This window comes from Falco cherrug, chromosome 2 (assembly GCF_023634085.1).
Source record: "Falco cherrug isolate bFalChe1 chromosome 2, bFalChe1.pri, whole genome shotgun sequence".
Classification (NCBI taxonomy): Eukaryota; Metazoa; Chordata; class Aves; order Falconiformes; family Falconidae; genus Falco; species Falco cherrug.
This window is the reverse complement of record NC_073698.1, coordinates 67,491,756-67,507,154: the sequence shown is the minus strand read 5'-3', so window position 1 is coordinate 67,507,154 and position 15,399 is coordinate 67,491,756. Positions and strand designations below refer to the sequence as shown.

General features: G+C 45.7%; 1 protein-coding gene across 2 annotated transcripts in view; it reads left to right on the top strand.

Annotated features, from left to right (window-relative positions):
- Window positions 1-8,467: 8,467 nt before the first annotated feature.
- The window catches only part of NCK2 (NCK adaptor protein 2), an 88,864-nt gene continuing 81,932 nt past the window's right edge, over window positions 8,468-15,399 (top strand). Inside the window, exons 1-2 of one of the 2 annotated variants that reach the window (XM_055701954.1) lie at window positions 8,468-8,726; window positions 10,803-10,894. The gene's annotated coding sequence lies outside the window, so the exon portion shown is untranslated. The remainder of the gene's footprint in view (window positions 8,727-10,802; window positions 10,895-15,399) is intronic. The other variant, XM_055701953.1, reaches the window with a different exon arrangement.

Genomic DNA, 15,399 nt, shown 5'->3' with positions numbered 1-15,399 from the left:
CACCTGTTAGGGGAGAGTACCATTAAAACACACTGCACTGGGCAAAGAACAGTGTGGGGACCAGCAAAAAGCCCAGTTTGCAACATCTGAAGACCATGTGAACAATAACATCTTGGCCTAATGGCACAATTCATTCTCTCTAGCTTGGATACTTCCCAGGAATTCCCCTCCCGCGTGTATTTTGGTGGAGAGGGCTCAGTGACTAGGAGGTTTGGGACAGGAATGGGGAGAATGCAACCACTCCCCATTATCATTTTTCCTACCCGCCCTCCCACAGTGCAGAGCTTTTCTCCAGCCCCAACATTTTTGCAGGCGCTCCAAAGCCAGCAGCTGGCAAGGGGAGGCAAGGCAGCTACAGATGTGCTGGCAGGGGCTTCGAGGTGGGCTGCAGAGGTAACGGACCTTGAGCCTTGACCCTCTGCAGGGTTCCCTATGGTCTGCTGGGAAACCTCTATGGTAAAGGAACCTGTTTTGTGGGGTGCGGGCAGAGGAACCAGTCTTCTTCTTGATTGATCTGCGAAAGGACCATCAGGACCTGCCAGTACCAACACAAAGTAAATGAGCTGCAATTAAGGTTGCTTACATAATTTGCCCTGTCATCTAGGGACATCACCCACCAAATTTAAAATCACAAAGAACAGCAGGATATTGTGGTGGTGAGCTCTGCAGAAAACTCTCCAGGAGACAAGGAGGAAAACTCCATGTAAAAGTTTGTAAGAATCAGGTAATTTCACGTAATTTTAAATGTCAATGTGCAGGTAATTTCAAACCTAGAATAGACCTGGTTGTTAGTATTAGGCCAAATAACACAATGCATCAGATCACTGCATTTTTGTACAGCAGCTGAGCAGCACATGGCCACCCGCGCCCCATGCCCCATGCATTCACAGCTACAACAAGCAATCTTCAGAGAGGTTTGACACTGAAAGAGCTGTGGTATTTTAAATTGTGAATTTGGGGAACTATGCAGACCCTTGGTTTGGAACAGCCTATTTCTTTCCAAGAGTAGAAATTGCTCCCTGCTTTTGGCAGATGGCGCTGACTCAGATGCTCATCCAGAGTCCTCTGCTACATATGCCCACGTATGTTCGCAGGCTAGATAGACATGTCTTGACTTACGTTAGTATGACAAAGGTATTTGGCTAATGAGTGTCAAAGCTATAAATACAATGGATCCACACAAAACCTATTGGTGAAAAAATAGCACCCAAGATGGTTCAGCTGAGTGCTGGATTTTTCAGCTAAATCAGAACTGACTATGCTGCTGCAAGTCATAACACTAAAATATACCACCTGTATACGATGCCCTCCATGCTTTACATCTACAAATTAGCCTTCCATCATCCCCGGGAGCTATTACTATAATCGTATAAAAGATAGGAATGCTAAACTGCCGAAGCTTTACCTACTAAGCTAAAGCTATATAGCACTTGGGTGACAGTGACAAATAGAAAACAAAGGCTGGGAACACTGATTTCTGAATTATTTTTCTTGTCTCTAGACACTACCTGTATGTAACAGAGATCAGCTAAAAGAATGGTAGTGGAGCAGATCTGAGTATAGATATGCTCAGCCATTTGCTATTGCCAGGTTGCTGTCTTTGCAATAGTTGCTTAACAAGGGGTTGCTTTAAAGCTAAAAAACCCCACCCAGACCCAAGAAAACCATAACTATGTTTTGCCACCTGATTATTTTTTTCCAGCTCTTTTGTCGCACCTTAAAATAACTAATTGTACAGAACATGAGTTCTATTTAAAATACAATTAATATTTAAAATTAATTTTACTTTATCTTGATTTCATTTAACAACACATATTTATAATTTTGTATAGTTAAAATTTTCTCTATTTCTGATTTAACAATTCAGCGTTTCCAGATTATTTTATGTAATATTTGTATTTGACCAGTGATTTTTATATTGCTGTCTTGTATTCATGTTTTCTATTATGTATAATCGTTCAGCAATTTCAATTATAACTGACAGAGTCACAGGACAATGTCTCTTTCAGTCGTGTTAGTTCTTGATACTATTTTTCTTTCAGCTAATTCTAATTTTAATTAGTTAGAGCAGCAATTGATTGTACTGATGTACTATTCAATTAATTCCACAGTGGTGACTGAGGCTATTTGCTGAGTGACAGCAAAATACCAGAGTACACCATATTTTACAATAATTACATACGAGTTCTACGGGAAACAGTGGTCCATCACCTTGTATATTCAAATGCTGATTTTCACGTCACACCTATTTACGTCTTTTTTAACCTACTTCCCATTAGAAAACAAGGATGACTTCACTTGTTAAGTGTAGAGATCATAACTCTGTAACATTGAGAAGGGATTTTAAAAACTGACCATACAAAACAACTGAAATTTTTCTTCAGAAACAGGCGGAGTCTTGGTTTGCTGTTGTACATCCACTGTGTTTTATCCCATTATTCTAGAGCGCATAGATGCACTGAAAATCATTTAGTGATCACTCTGCTGTTAGTTTTTGTCTTTTAATTCCAGATTGAAAGGTAAAACACAGACTACATTTCCGTATTTTCTGAACCAGACAAAACAGATTTGGCTCTGGCCCACGCAGATTGTAGACAATGCTTGATCTGTGTGGATTGTACATCTGTGTAGACTGTAGACTAAAACCTTGTGTGCTGGTTGGTAACAGTCTGCATTACCTATTCAAATAGGAAATGTTGCATGAAGGTAAACTTCATGCCAGCATATAACAGCAGAAAACTACTTACAGTATCTGACCTAATTCAGAATCACCAACCGCAAACATTCAAAAATTCAATCAGGATGCCAATCATGAAACTAATGTAAAATGCTGATTTAAAAGCACATTGATTTTTCTTTTATCTACAGGTTTCTAAGTTCAGAGGGATCAGGCTTCCAGACTTTCCCTGGCAGTCACGAAGGATGAAAACATTGTCTGAAGGTTGAGCTTCTTGCATAGCCTAATGCTTCTTGGAATTTACGCTCAGAGATACCAAATATTTTGTATAACAATGACAATAGTATAATAATTGGCAATACAGATTTTGAAGGCAGGCCTATGAATTTTCATCGGTTATTAGAAAAGAAATGGGAAGGCTAATAAGGAGCATTTGTTTCCCTCTGCAGCCAACTACAGTATTGTTAGCTTGTGAAACTCTGACACCAGCTAGAGCTCCTACAGGTGAAGTCACCTCTCATGTATGAAGTTGGTAATTAAGGCTGTAGACACCTAGTACAGAGCCAAGTAGGAACTTAAACCCAAGTCTGTGTCATCTTACAGGATTGTCATGTTGCCTTCACTCACAACCTGCAGCTGCTTTTCCAGCCTCTTGGCCCAAATCAGTGCCACCATCCCTTTGATACATTTGCCCAAGGTCCTGGGTTGACAGGATCCACCAGTGCAACTATAGATCTACAGCAAAACCCGTTGCCCCCCTCCCCAGACCGTGGCTGCCATGCCAAGCTGCGATGGGCCAGAGAAGTCCTTCTCATACACACAGATGCTGCAAGGTTGTGGCTGGTGGGTCCCCAAGGAAGCTTCCATGGAGCTTCACCAGGCTGAGGCCCACCGAGTTGAGCTTCCCTCCATCAGCAGAAAGAAACAACTACATACTTGAAAAATGCTCCTTCCAAAGAAAGCACTGGTCCATGGGCTTACACAATCTGCAGATTGGTCATGTAGCCTGCTGGATCTCCAAGTAAGAATTAACCTCCTCTTTCTCTTCCATGGCCTCTCCCTGCATGTTTTTCCCCATAAGAGTGGAGTACCAGCTTGCAGTCCTGAGCAAAGTCCAGTGTGGGTTATTAAATTTTGCTGACGTAACCTGCATTGGCAGCAGGACGTTATACCCTGCGCCACTCGCTCTGAACTCTTGCACGGCTCTGCCACATGTCAGAGGGTTGTGCTCCTCCCTTGAGATGGCTGCACCTCGTTGCTGGAAGATGCAACACCTGGGTCTCTGGCGTAACAGCCAGCTCTGGACAGAATTTGGTATTTAAATGCAAAATGGAGATTACGCTGCAGTCAAAACACTTAGCAGCAATATTTTGAATTTCAAAACTGTATGAAAGATCAGTTTTAACCTTTGAATAGAGTTCAAAAGATGTCCCTCAGCACACTTTCACTTTCAAATAAACAGAAGAATCAAGGGCCCTGACATTTCCAAAGCCCAAAACACCGCTTTGTTTTCCTTACATAAACACTTTGAATCTTAGCAACTGTCTACAAAAGATAACGATAGAATTTGTCATAATAAAATGTGATCTGCCGATAGATTTAGCGTGCAGTTTTACAGCACCTTTGGGTAGCTTTTGTCCATTGAAGAGAAGAATTTGGATGTATTTTGAGCTCTAAGGACACGTTCTTCCCCCTCAACATTTTTCGTAAATGTCATTGAAGATGCAGCAGCCACGCAGCAAGTGAGAAAAGCAGCTGTGTTACCGTCAGGCTGAATTAGAATCATCGTGCAAATATACTTAAGTGACTCAGCAGTAACTAATTGAGTATTTGGGAGCTATTCTCCCCTGGTAGCGGTCATGTAATTCCCCTTCACCTACATGGGAACCAAGCATATGCTTGAAGCAGAAACTAGATGAAGTGTAGTGATGTAAACCGTTAAAGATGGAGGGTTTTGGGTTTTTTTGAGAAAGAGAAAAGACACTGACACTACTTTCAACATTTTAAAATTAACTGAATTGTGAGCTGGGAAGTTTTCTGAAAGTTGTTATTAAAATGAACATTTTTTTCAAATTAGAGAGAATTAAAAGGAATAGGTTTTTTTTCCCAGAGTACCTACTGTTTCTTTACCTGTCCATATGTTAGTGATAGAGTATCACAACCCCACTTGCATAAATGGAGTTTATTACAACATTGATGCCTTTAAAAGGCAGTTTTGAAAAGCAGGCGTAGCGATTTTTAAAACAAGTTAATTTAGATGTAGGTATATTTTATCCCCAGGACTAACACAGAATGACCCAACACCTTTGCTGTCCACCTCTGAAATGGACAACACCATTTTCCAGATTTTTAAACAACATTCCAGTCCCTCCTCCTCACATTCCTGCTAAAATGTCACCCAGTAGCCTACGTGAGCAGGTATTAGCTTGTACTCTAGACAGAGCAGCTGGAGAGAAAACCTGATGCACCTGGAAAAAGAACCAGGTATTTGTGCAGAAGGTGGAAGTACCCACATCTGGGAGGTGACAGTTGTCTCCTTGCCACAATGGGGTGTAAATACATACAGATCCAAAAGCATAGTTTGGATCTGTATGGCTGGGATCTGTGGTGGAGATTACAGCTATGCGCCCATCCTGAGGAAGCCACTGCTCTGCTGAGTGAGTGGTAAAGCACAAGCAGAATCACACAGGGGAGAGAAAATGGGTAGTCATAAAAAGAGACAGGAGAAGAAAAATAAATAAATACAAGCCAAAAGACACAGTATGATTGTTTAGCTTCTTGTGTGAGATACAAATGTCAAGATGAATTGACTGCCATTATGTAATTGCAAAATAAGTCCATCACACAACCTCTGGCTTTGTTGTCTGCATGTAACCCTGTTTGAAGCAGCAGCATGAGGCAGGCTGCTTCTTTGCCAAAGACGAAGAGGCATCTTTCTATTGCTTAACGATTTTTTTTTTTATTTTTACTATACAGTTACAGCCTTAGGCTGGGAGGAATATTCATGCTCTTCTCTCCTGTGTATATATTTTCTAAGGATGGCACTGCTCTTATGCATATGCAAAAGTGCATACTTTGCATATTTACTTTCTTTATACAAAATAGTGTGCCCGCCACATCATGTACAGCTTTCACTTCTGTGCCGATTTCCCCAAATTTATCATCTCATATTTAGAATGTAACTCTCACTCAAATCACAAGCACCCAGCTCTTCTTAATAACAGTTATTCCAGAGACAACAGCTAATTATGACATTTCAAAACCCATACATTAATATTTCAGTAGGCTCACTGTTTTGAAGCACTACTCAGGGCAACATCTTGGTCTTTTTTGCTGGTGAGATGTAGGGATCTGTTCAGCAGACAGGCAGTTAAAACACCCTTCAGCATACCCTTGCAAATCCTGTCTACAGTATCTTCTGTTCGTCATCAGCCACAGTTTGGAAAAAACAGCTTTAATGGATCATTTCTTAATGTAATTAAATATATTTAACAACAGCATGCTTCAGAGTCCTTAAATTAGTCCTTTGCCTGAAGACAATGCATTCATCCAAATCCCTCCCTAAAACATTCTTCTTCTGTAAATCCTATTAGCATTAATCTGCTAAAGCTAGGTGTGTTTTATCATTTTTTTTTTCAGGTACCTGGAAAGCTTTGAGATCTACCGCTCACTCAGCGTCTTATGGTGCTGAACACTTTCAGAAGTCTAATTTGGCCTGGAAACCTTGCACGGTCACATCACCTTCCCCTGGACATTCTCAGCTCAAAGGCACTGTAGGGAAAGCAACAAAGTGGAAGGTTTCTGTAGGATGGCATTAGTAAGGGTGTGGTAAGAAGGGACAAAACTGAGACTGAAACCTAACTGTGTATTATAAATGCAAAGGAGAGCAGGGATAATTCACCTTTCCTTTATCGCTCCCATGGTGCAATTTGTTCCAGGAACAACAAGAGACTTATATCTGAAAGTCCTTGGATGACCGATCCCATTTAAATTCAGTCTAAGCCTCTACAGGCTGGAGTGAGGCCTGACTGCGCGGTGATGCGGAGGCAGCAGGGACCCCAAATATTTTCCAGCTCTAAAAAAGCATGGTCAGATTATTGTTTCAAAAGGAAGATTAACACCTCCCTTGAATCGAAGTCAAATGCGCGCACGAAAAGCCTGGGAAGGAAAGGGCCTTTCTGTCCCTCTGTGAGGTGCATGCAAAGTCCTTCTTGGAAGAAAGAAGAGCCCACATTTTCCTTTCAGGTTTATCTCACAGGCACATGAGAGGTGCTTGGGTCTTCCCAAACCATTCATTAAATGCTGCGAGAATTAGTAAAAGTTAACAAGGGAAGAGGTTGTTAGTCGAGGATTTCTGAACTATTTTAAGTAGGAGCGTGGAAAGATATTAGAGTACGCGTCTTTTAATCATCGTATTTAAAGAGTTGAAAATCTTTGTCCAAAGTTCTCCCGGCTAGTTTGAGCTTAGTCAGGGAAAATAAGACACTGGGGCTGCTGACTGTGTTTCAGCCGTGGGAGAGGTGCTGTTGTGCGGCCTTGCCTCCCGCGGCAGGGAGCGCGCCCCGAGGGGCGACCGAACCCGCACAGGCCTCCGCTCTGGCCGCCGCCATGTTGGGGAGGGTTAATGGTTTGGGAACGTTTCAGAGCAGCTTCCCCCCACAGCGCTGAGTTTTACTCGGAGCTCCCCGGGTTACTCCAGCGGGACGGTCCTTCCATCCCCGCTGCTCAGGGACAGCGGCTCCCGCCGAGGGGCTGCGGCCCGGGAAGGGCGCCAGGGCCGGCGGGGCCGTGACCGCCCGAGGCCGGTGGCCGGGCTGGCACGCTGGCCCTTCCCACGAGAGACCGCGGGCTCCGCAGGGACCTCCGCCCGCCGTCTCTGCCCACTCGTGGGGAAGCCCGGCGGTCCCACCACCGGAGGGGTGCAGGGGGCCGCCCGGCCCAGCCGGGCACGGGGCTCTATTTTGGAAGGGCGGCTTTGGGGCGGCTTCCGTGCCCGGCGCCCTCTCCTGAGGGAACAGCACCTGGGCAGGTACACACCGAGCCCCCGTAACAAAAACTGCCGCCCAGCGGCGGCAAACACGCGGGGCGTCGAGGCAGAGCCCGGGCCCCGGGGCGGAAGGGGAACGGGCAAACGCGGAGCGGCCGCCGCCAGCCCGGCCCCGCCGCCGCTGCGGAGCTGGGGCCGCGGCCGCCCCACGCGCCTTGGCGTGACGTCACGGCCCGCGGCCAATGGGCGGCGGAGGCGCCCCGATGCCACGGCTGGAAGTTCCCCGACCCGGCCCGGCGCGCCGGCGGGGCGCCCCCCGCCTCGCCCCGCTGCCCTTCCCCCGGCCGGCCCCGGGCGCGCGTCCCCATCCCCGTGTCCCCATCCCCGTTTCTTTAAGCGCTCGCCAGTACTTTCCCCGGCCGCTTCCGCTCCCAGCGGGGGAGCTTTACCGGGAGTGCCGGGTCTCCCGGGGCTTGAGGGGGACGGGTGCGGGGGGCCGTCAGGGCGCTCCCGCCAGGCACAGCGCCCGCTGCCCCAGCCCCGGCGGCGCGGAGCGGAGGGATCCACCCGGCGCTGCCCGGCCTTCCAGCGCTGCGCCGGGGCGGGGGGAGCGGCGGCCCTCCCGGCGGGCGAGGGGGAGTCCGGGGAGCTCCTCCCGCGCGATCCCGGCAGCGGCAGCGGCAGGAAGGGCAGGGCGGGGGCGGGGGCTGTGCCTGTGCCGGGGGGGGCGGGCGGTTGGCGGGGGAGGGGCCGCCGCCGCCGGGCGCAGCAGGCTGACTGAGGGGAGGCAGGAGCGGAGCCGCCGCCGCCGAGGGCCGGGGCCTTGGACGCGTCCGGCGTGGAGCGGAGGAGGAGGAGGAGGAAGGGGAAGGGGGGGAGCCAGCCGGCCCCTCTCGGAGGACGCGGCCCGCATCCGCCCGGGGAAGGGCAGAGCGAAGCGGAGGGGGGAGCGAGCGGGCGCCGCCGCCGAGGAGACAAAGAAGCGGAGCCCGCCTGGGCTGGGAGCCTCCCCGCCACCGCCGCCGCCGCCCGCCCCGCTCCCCGCCGGCCGGCGGGCCGGAGGTAAGCGCGGCCGCGGGCGGGACGGGGATGGAGCCGGGGCCCGCCGTAAACTTGTGGCGGCCGCGGGGGGCGGCGGGGGGGAAGGGCCGCCGGGAGCGGGGGAGGGGCGGGTGTCACCTGGGCGGCCGAGGCCCCGTCGCCGCCCCGGGGGGGGGGCCGGTACCTGCCGGGGGCGGCGGAGGGGGGAAGGTGTTTGTGTGCCACGTCCAACTGCGGGGGGGGGTGGGGGGGGGTTGGGTATCGGGGGCGGCTCCTCCTCATCCTCCCGAGTTGCCTCTTGTGTGTGCGTGTGTGTGACAGCCGCCGCTTTGTGCCACCCGGCGCTCTGCCGGGGGGCGGCTGCGGGCCGGGACACCCCCGCCCCTCCGCGGGGCTCCGCGCCCGGCCCGGCGGGCGAACGGAGGCGGCGTAGCCGGCGGGCGCGGGGGCAGCCGGCGGGCCCGGCGGCGGGGAAGGCGGGCAGCGCCTGCCGGCCGGACCGCGGCGCAACCGGAAAGTTTCCCGGGCGGGAGCGGCCGCGGTGCGGAGCGCGGGGACCGGCGGGCGGTCACATCGGGCTGCGGCCGGGGACACCGCGGCCTCCCGGGCCCCCTCATCGCTCTTTCCGTTCCCGGCTTTCGACTTTATTAGAGCTGAGGCCGGGGTTTTTCCTGAGGAGCGCGGTGCAATACGCCCCCCCCGGTCGATGGGCGATGTTGGTTAAAGGACATAAAGCTAATAAAAAAAAAAAAAAAAAAAAGAAAAATACAAGGTAAAATTAAACCTCGTATAGTGACTGTTGAGTAAAGTGCATCCCGGGATGTTTGGGGAGGAAAAATATCCAAGTTTGTAAGTCTTTTCATCCCGCTTTTAATTAAAAGCGCGCCTGCTCCACCAGCTGCCCTTGCCGGCAGGCTGGCACTGTGGCCCGCGTCAGATAAAGTTGTCGTGTCGGGATTCGGGTTCGTAGCTCAGGTCTGACCCGCGACTGGCTGATGGTGAGCACCGCTCGACTCTGGTTCCGATGTGGACGTCTCCCACGGCTGGTATTTTCACAGAAATGTGGCCCTGTGCCTGCATCGGGTTTATTTCGTGAATTCCATGTAGTGTTTTAACTCGGAACTGTCTTGTTCTTTTGTTACTTTAAAACTTGGATGCTGACTGAACCTCGGCAAGAATGTAAAACGTTCTCTCTGAACCGTGTTTCTTCCCCTCCCAGTGAAGCAGGATTTGTTTCTGAGGAAGGTGCTGCTACTGTTGTAGCAGCTCAATGTAGCAGAATTAGACTTCTCTTTGGTGAAAGGCAGCAGTGCCCTTTGTAAAAACAAATTTTCATGGCCTAACCACGCGTGGTTTGTGTCACTGGGAGTTTGGACTGGTAACTTAATATGGAGGAATTTGAAAGGGCTCACTGGGTAGGAGCTTATGAAAAATTTGTTTGAAAGTACTTGTTTGGCCACTGCTTTTTAGGAATCTGAAGCAGTCTGCACCACTTAAATGATGTTAATGGTACTGTGTTTTCATTTTTAGGATTATGACTCCTGAAGTAAAATAATGTTGTTGCTTCTTAGAAATACTGATTTCACAACTCTGAAAATCTAAATCCTCTGTCTGACCAAAGTAATTTTAAGCAGTTAAGCAGATCGCTTTGTCTTCATAACAGGCTTGCTTCTTGAGACTTTGACGGAAGATGTCACTTCTGGGAACAGTGAATAAATACAGAGATGGAAGGCACCTGTACCATGAAAATCAAGCGTGTAATTAGCAAATATTTTATATAGGCCATGAAACAGATACAGACTTGTTTTGATGTTAGCTCTCATTGCTGTCGTTCTGTCATTGCAACATTAGCAGTTGTATTGGCCTTTTGCTTCTACCAGATTGCATTTCCGATTGCTGTAGTGATATAACGATACACAAAATCTCTTTTGCTATATTTTTCCAAAACCAACAGCAGACCTAGTCCTTGATTGTCTGGATGATTCTCTTCATTGTGTCCTGGCTACTGAATATATGATAAATTCAGAATGTCAGCCTTTGGCTTGTTACTGCAGTGGAAAGGGAACTTATCTCCCCTTCCTCTCTTTCCTTCTATAGTTTCCTGGCTAGCTGTGTGGGAGCATAAGGAAAGGTATTTGCTATCTTATGTGTCACCTTGTGTCTAATGTCAGCTAAAGAAGAGGGACAAGGTCAGTAGCGTCTGCTTCTTTTCCATCCTTTGTTTTTTGTACCTTGTGTGGCTGTTGATATGTTACTCCTTTGCAGTGCTTGTGGCTTTTCTCAGTAGCAACTATAACAGCAGCAACTCAAAAAGTTATTCCCATATAGCTTTGTTTGCTGGTCATGGTCTTGAGCAGCAACAAAACTACCTGGAGTATGTGTTTTTCGTGCTCCTCAAGCATAAAAGCTGCTTCCAGACTCATGGAGACAGGTGCTGTATCAATTTACTTGCTGCAGGTTTGAAATCAAAACCAAGGCATCTTTGAATCTGAAACGTATGTTCTAGAAGATATTTCCTGCTTGTATGAAGGGACCGATGGTTTCTAAGCCTTGGGTATTCTCCTTCACACACACACACCCCCCAGTTTTGAGAAAGGGGGATTGCTGGTGGGGACTTATCGAAGATGTTTGGAGTTTTTAAATAGCTGAAAACTGTGAAACCAGACCCTACCATGTTTCAGTTTAGTCAGAGCTGGGGTAAGGTGCTGGGCATTCGTTGCTGGACACACTGTTTTCCTGAAGTAGGTCATCTGGTATGTTGAAGAGGCAGAGTTGAGGTGCTCTGCAGGAAAGCTGCTTTCTAATTCTACTGAAATAATAAACTTAAAGACAATACACTTTATCCTTGTATTTACTAGGTATACAGAAATATCGCAGAACAATGGTTTCCACAGAGTGAAAGTCAAGAATTCTTACTAGTTCCTGGAGTGGAAGACCTTCAGAGAGAACTGAGATGGTGTTTGTAATGTGGGAAGCAGCACTGTTTTTTCCTCCTAAAGAGTGGAGTTGAGGCTTGTACTATTAATTTAACCATTGTCCAGTCTTCTGAAAAAAGACACTACATGAGATCCTGGTGTCTTACATGTTTTGAAAAATGGCTTTTCTGTTTGTTTTGCTTTGCAAATTTATGAATGTCAGCCCAGGAATCCTAAGCTTATTTCTGTTTTCTATAGTTCCATTTAAATTTTTCTTGTGGATTCAATTAGGCCCATTAGTTTCCTCATAATAACGTTGTCGTTGGTGTTCTGCCCAATTAAACCGTTGCTCTGTTCAGTGGTGGGTAAAGTAGTTCTTTCAAGTGTTGTTTGGGTTTTTTTCTTGGAGTAATCTTTTTTCCCCCATCATAAGGATTCTTAATTGTTTCATAAATACTAATGAAATGAGTAAATTGGAAGTGCATTGAAATATTAAATACATACTTTTATATTCCATTAAATATATGTGACGCAACAAATGAATATGCTTCTCACCATTAATGAAGTGAGTTCATATTTTATACTCAGCATAAATAACTTTGTGTGCAGTGAGGTGGCCTGGCAGTATATGTTTTTAAGCGTTAATAGAGTATTGTAGATTTTAAGAATCAGGTGCAGAGGAATAAAACTTGATTTGAGAATAGCAACCCATTGCATTTTAAGTTACTGCGGCTATGCACAATAACCTGATGTCAGTAAAGTTTTAGAAGTACTCATGCTAAGAAGAACATCTGTTAGAGAGGAGGCTCAGGCATGCTGGTGTAGCTAGTATTTATTCAAAGTCATAGAAACACGTTTTGTGGCTTCTACAGAGGGAAAGAGCCTCTGGTTCGTTGTGCTGGTTTTGGTCCTGATCATATTAACAAGTATTAATATGGTGACATGTAACTAGTATTGATTATTCTGTGAGGCAGACAGTGGGGTGAACATGCTGGGACTCTTGGTAGATACCTGAACTCTCCAAAATGTTGCTTCTCTCTTACAGTCATGACAGAATACAAATGCAAAATACAATGCAATACAGGCATGTCTTTAATCTAGGCTGAAGAAACTTGATCTAGTTTTCCTAAACTCATTGAAATTACTGTCTGCAGAGTACACACAACTGTAGAAATAGATGCAAAAATAGGTAGTGAGATATACCACAGATAGAGTATAGCTGAAACTTTATTAGACAAAACCAGTATATTTAGTATGTTTACAAAATCAGGTAGTAACCTTCTTGGGCAACTTTTTTTTTTCTTCTTTTTTTTTTTTTTTCCTTAATCAAATGAAATATAAACTTTGTTTCCAAGAAGATTTTTAATTTTTTTAAAAAATATAGTTAGATGGTAACTCATTATCATTGTTTCAGCAGGTTGTGCTGTTTTGATAGGTAGGGTGCTTTCTTCCTCTGTCACTTTAGCAGGTATCTAATGTGTGTAATGCATGGTCCTTGGAAGCGATGTGGGTAGTGTTTGCTGTGCCAGGGCTCAACTGTTTAGCCGAAATGGATTGATAACCAAAAATAAGTGAGCAAGCCTTCAGATTATTACTTCTTTGGTAGAAAGGCAGATTTTAGCCTTGTGAATCATTTGAAGTTTTTGTGTTCTAGAAATGATCAGAGTATTTGCGAGGGCCTTAACAAGGACAAGTGATGGGTGTGAAAGTGGATACCGAAGTTTAGCAAGAGGCTAGAGTCTGCAGACACTCCTCCTGATGCAGGGTCATGTCCACTCTATGGTGTGAGAAGTTGCTTTTAGCTGAGTGCTATCTCTGGTCTGTCTTTCCCTACAGGTTACACTGGATTGGCTCCATTCAAATACAGAGGAGCAGTCAGACCCTGCAGGAGAACAGGAGTAGAGTTAGCAAAAGCAAGTGCTTTCTGCTCATGCTGGGGTGGGATTCTGAGTTCTGCTGGCAGTGCAGCATTTTAAGATTTTTTTTTAAGAAAATTATTTTTAAGAAAATAAAAGTACGCTGTTTAAAAATATTAGTCCATTTCTCTTCTGATTTAACTATATTGTCCTTATTTATATTACTTTTTAAAAGCCATTAAACACTGTTTTAGAACCTTTCCTTCAAAATGAGACTAGATCCTTTGCAGGGTGGGAACGTTTAGAAAGGAATGGTGGTGTGCATTAAGCATGCAAACTATAAATTGAATATATTGGGATTTTCTAACATGTCCATCTTATTAAATTTAAGTTGTCTGAAAAAATCCTTTCTGTATACCAATTAAGTTTTTAGTTAACTATATAGTAAAATGAAGCATTCATGAGTAGTCCCTTCACAGGTTTAGGAGAGAAGAGGAACATTAAATCCTGTTCAAACATACTCTGTGTATGGAGAGTTAAATTGGTGTATTACTTCAAATTTCTTTAGGGCGTTCTGGACTAATAAAATGTTTCAAGAAACTGCAATAAATTAAGCCTCCTGTTTAGCAAACCCTGGTGCTGATACCAGAGGAGAGGACTCCCAAGCATCGATCGGACTGACCTCTTCATTTAGTGCAATAGGGCCATCCCCCTCCGTGTGGCTGCAAGGTTTTTCCTTCCTGTTCTTAGAATAGCAGTGTATTCATCACACTTGCTTTGTCCCACATCCCTTGTGTGTCTGTCTTGGCTTCCAGTGCCATCCTGGGCTACCTTTGTTCCAAGGGAGTTGACTTCTTAGTTGACATCCTAATGCTGTTTTGGAGAATGACAAGGAAAGTATTTTTCAACCTTTTAATGCAGAAGGAGAGATACGTGACTGTATGATATGTTCTTGGGCTGAATTTTGATAGCTGTCATGACAACAAATCACACATTCATTTCCCTGAATGGATGGTGTCCCTCCAGACACACACAGAGTGTTATCAAGTTTGACAGATCTTGAATGATGACATGTCAAGGATTCTGGATTCCACCACAGGAGACTTGGGCTGCTGCAAATGCACGCTGCCACCTGGCTTAGTAAAACTTACCGTAGCCTTTTTCTTGATTTTGAGTTCAGGGTTTTTTCAATTTGTTTTTACAACTGCCCTTTGGTTTTCTGTTTTTGTTTTAAGTTGATTTAGTGTTTGTTGGAAATTTAATTGGTAATTTTTGACTGGAAGTTTATTTGCTGGATTAGTGGAAGAGGAAAAAAGGTAGCTGGACTTCATCCAGTCACTTTAAAAATGTGTATGCTTTAGATGCTTTCAGTGTTTTTAATAAGAACATCAGCAAAACCAGAAGGACAAGTGTAGAGTATTTTTTAGGTCAGAAGTGGGCACTTTATTCACTGATTTTTTTCATTTTGTGTTAGTGCTATCAGTCAGTGACAATACAAACACCCCATGGTAGTTCTGCTGTGGCGTGCAGGGACAGGAGCTGACACCTGTGTAGATAGGCTGTGAACAGGGGCAGTGGCACAGATGGTTTGTTTGGCTTATTTTTAGCCTTGGCTGTTGTTTATTTGTAAAGTTGCAATTTCAGTTGGACAGCTGTTTCTGGTTTAACCAGACTACAGTAGTCTTGTAAAGTTGGATAAAACCCTGTAAATATTGATTTTTGTATGTTTTGTATGGAATGCTATGCTGGGTTACAGTCATTCAGTATCTAGCGCTCTCTTAACTCAGATGATCTGCAAAGAGCAGTTTTACAGAGCAATGTTTATTTTGTGTTCTGGATGACTTTTCTTAGCAGTATTGTCTGTCTATAGCTGTAACTTAAGTGGATTAAAAATTGGTACCATTTAGCTGCTGGGGAAAAAAG